Here is a 3,692-nt window from a genome sequence, read left to right as displayed (position 1 = left end):
GGGGATGATGCAATCAGCTTGCATTTTAGAGCAATCCTCTGGCTGCTACAGAGTCTGGAGATGAGGGAGACAGGAGGTAGGGAGATCAGTCGGGTGGTTTTTCCAGTAATTTGGGTGAGAGATCATTTCCTACTGCCAGAATATCTTAGTAACAGCGGTATTAAGCAGGGATAATGTTAAAATATTTAACGATCAGTTTGACATGCACATTTGCTCTTCCGGATGGGTGCTAGCCTCAGCACCAAGCAGGGTCTGCAGGCCTGTCTCTGCGGGGCCATGTGGGATGAGCCGGTGGATCTCAGAGGTGGGGCCCGCAAGACTGGGGTTTAGGCCAGTGGCCCTTTACAACCAGTATGGAAGTATTTCATTATTTTAGTAACAGATGCAGCTGTAGCAGCCTCAGAATTAGGTATAGGAAGGCAGGGAAGGATTCAGGAGAGGATTAGGAAAGAGAAGGCTTACATTTGGGTAATGCCTAAAGTGAGTAAAAGGGAGGAGTTAGGGATTAGGCTGTGGTTTCTATTTGGGCAACTGCATAAACTCATTTATTTATTCAATTATACTTCTTCAGCATTTTACGTTTTGGGCACCTGGGAGACCTGAAATGTCAAGTGGGCAATTGGATATGTGAAGAAAAAAGATCTGTGCTGAAGAAATAAATTGGGGGATTTTCAACAGCAAGATGTCATCTAACCCTACAGCAACGGGTAAGGTCTCTAGGGAAAGAGTAGGGGAGAGAAGCAACAGAAGCCGGGATGGAGCCCTGAGCAACTCCAGCATTTCGTTTGTGAAGACGAGAGGAGCTTTTGATTACTGAGCAGTAGCTGCTACCATAGGGGAAAAAAACAAACAAAACAATTGTGTGAGGTTTCAGGAGCTGAGAGTGTTTCCAGGAGGAGGGAGTGGTTGGCTGTGTTGAAAGCTGTGGAAACTCTGAGTAAGAAAGAAAAGACTGGAGTGTCTGTGGAATTTAGCAACAGAGACTGTTGGTGACCTTGATAAGGACAATCTCAGTGGGTGGTGAGCACAGAGGTCAGATTGCCTAGCACTGAAGGGAGATGAGAGGTGGGGGAGTGGACATGGGGACGACAAAACAACTTCCTACTGTGATGCGGAGCTTCTTTGATTTATTTATTTATTTATTTTTATTTAGGGAAAAGACTTGAGCAAGTTTAATTGCCAGTAGGGGCGCCAGTAACGTATTTTGATAGATTCCTGGGGTCAGCAAACTAGGGCCCCTGCCTGTTTGTAAATAAAATTGTGTTGGGACACAGCCACTCCCATTCATTTATATATTGCCTAGGACTGTTTTTCTGCTATGACAGCTTAGCTTAATAGTTGCAACAGAGACTCCATGGCCCATGAAACCCAAAATATTTACTCTCTGACGCTTTACAGAAAGTCTGCAAGCCCCCAGTTTAAGTACAACAGGCTCTAGCCCATTTAATTTCTGCAGGAACCCAAATAACTGCATACATATATAAATGCATACATAAATACATAAGCCAACAAATTCCCAACTCTAAAGTGCTATGAAACTGAGTAATGTACAGAATTGTTGAAATCCTGTATCCGGCACCCAGAACTAATCTAACACTCTATGTTCATTATAATGGGATTTTGCAAAACAAAAGAATTTTCCTATGAAAATTCTTCCTAGTCAGTTCACCAATTTATCGACAAAAAGGCCAAGAGACTTTGCTCCTCTGCTGATAATATGTATCTGTTGTTGACTATATACACACACTTCAATTTACTACAACATACCTAGTACCTGGTACTGAGCCCCAGATGAGGTGGGCGCTCAGCAAATAACTGGGTGAAGCAAGGAGGAAAAGAACCAGGGGGTGTCCTGGAGGAGCCTGGGGCAAAGGGTGGAGGCCTTTTTCGTAGATTTGGGGAGTTAGCAGAGGATCCCTAGGTAAATGCCTAGGGTTCTATGGAACCATCCCAGCAAGGTCCAAGGAGGCTGCAGTGAGGAGCCTCTAGAATTAATCAGGGAAGTCATGGGTGGGTGGGTCGGGGGTATGGGTTGGGGAGATCTGGACTGAAGCTGAAGAGCATCCTTGGTGTGAAAACAAAATCACAAAGTGGCAGTTTGTAGTTTGGCAGCAGGGAAGGGCTGTCTTGACAGTTCCTTATTTCCTGTGATGAAACAGGAGAGAGGAGCTGAATTTATGTACAGTCCAAGCCAGCTTATCCCTCAGGAGCGGGCTGTTGGACCAGGAGTTGGGCTGTTAAAAAATAGGTCAAAGCAACCAAAAAAAAAAAAAAAAAAATGGCGTTTTCTACAAACACTTTGTTCAACTGACTACAAATAAGTATATATCAATTGACCAATCTTTTGACAGAGGGGCAAGGCCCTCACTTGGAGCCCCCGGGACATCATTCCTAGGTAAAGCACACCTAGAATATATTCACTGAGAGTTAAAGTCAGGGTGTCTTTAAAGGAGAGCAAAAACTTATAGATCAATGAGAAGCAATCTGAGTATACATGCCTTCTAGATTTTTCCCCACACTCTGTTACAGCTATACACATCCCTCACACTTTATGAAGATTTTAACTTGTTTTCATTGAAAGAGCTCTCTTCTTTGTCTTCATATTTCACTTCTTTATGTAGCATTTAATGAAATCATGTCATTATGATAACAAAATACAACTGTCATAAACAGATGTAGGAAACAACTGCTTCTCAGGAAACATACAATTTATATCAGAGTAACCCACTAACGTTCTGTGTGTGGGACAGGATACAAAGAAAGTAGTGATTCTGATGAGTCCAGGAAAAGGAGGAAAGTTAAGAGTGTTACTCTGTGAGGGTGTTAGAAGCATGTTATGGGGCCCCAGCTGGTGCTCCTTGACTCACTGACAAGCTGCCAGCATGGCTGGGTCCCCTGAATATCGACTCGGGGCAGGCAGCTGTCCCAAGTCATCACACTCTAGGGATCGTGGAGTAGTGTGTGTTGGAAAGCACGCATTAAACACTTGCTTTAGCTTCTTCTGGAATGTATGTGGAATAATAGATGACTCCTCCCAACAACGCGGCTTCCAGAGAGTTACAACTGATGAGAAACGGGCCTTATATATCCCATAGCAGATTTAGCTTTGTAAGGCGTATTTAAAGTTCTCAGTATGCTGAATCTAGACAGAGACAGTAAAATCTCAGTAAGCATATTCTGGCAGCATGTCACCTGGTAACTAACAAAGAACACCCAAAATAGTAGGCAGAGATCACCGAACAATATAAAAGTAGGGAACCAAACCAGTGCTTAATGTATTACTATGAAAGGAAATTGGGGAGCCCTCTGCTTGCAGCAAATGCATAGCCAGCTTTATAACTTATTTTATATTAAAATTAGACTGAGAGGGGCGCCTGGGTGGCTCAGTGGGTTAAGCCTCTGCCTTCCATTCAGGTCATGATCTCAAGGTCCTGGGATCAGGCCCCACACTAGGCTCTCTGCTCAGCAGGGAGCCTTCTTCCCCCTCTCTCTTTGCCTGCCTCTCTGCCTACTTGTGGTCTCTCTCTCTCTATCAAATAAATAAATAAAATCTTTTAAAAACAGATAAAATAAAATTAGACCGAGAAAAAATGATCCTACTGTCTATTGTCAATACTTTGGAAATAGATTTCCAATAGTTTAGAAATCAGGAAGATAAGATTGCCCAATGAAACTTAACTATGAAATCAAGA

At 43.1% G+C, this 3,692-nt stretch overlaps 1 long non-coding RNA gene across 1 annotated transcript; it reads right to left on the bottom strand.

Annotated features, from left to right (window-relative positions):
- Nucleotides 1–2,512: 2,512 nt before the first annotated feature.
- On the bottom strand, nucleotides 2,513–3,392 carry LOC116568693. Its single transcript, XR_004276729.1, has 2 exons — nucleotides 3,214–3,392; nucleotides 2,513–2,583 (listed from the first exon to the last, which is right to left on the bottom strand). It is a non-coding gene; the product is annotated as an uncharacterized LOC116568693 (long non-coding RNA).
- Between the last annotated feature and the right edge of the window lie 300 nt (nucleotides 3,393–3,692).

The sequence above is a fragment of the Mustela erminea genome, chromosome 11, assembly GCF_009829155.1.
Source record: "Mustela erminea isolate mMusErm1 chromosome 11, mMusErm1.Pri, whole genome shotgun sequence".
In the NCBI taxonomy this organism is placed as follows: Eukaryota; Metazoa; Chordata; class Mammalia; order Carnivora; family Mustelidae; genus Mustela; species Mustela erminea.
Note: the sequence above shows the minus strand (reverse complement) of the source record. Positions and strands in the feature narration are given on the sequence as shown.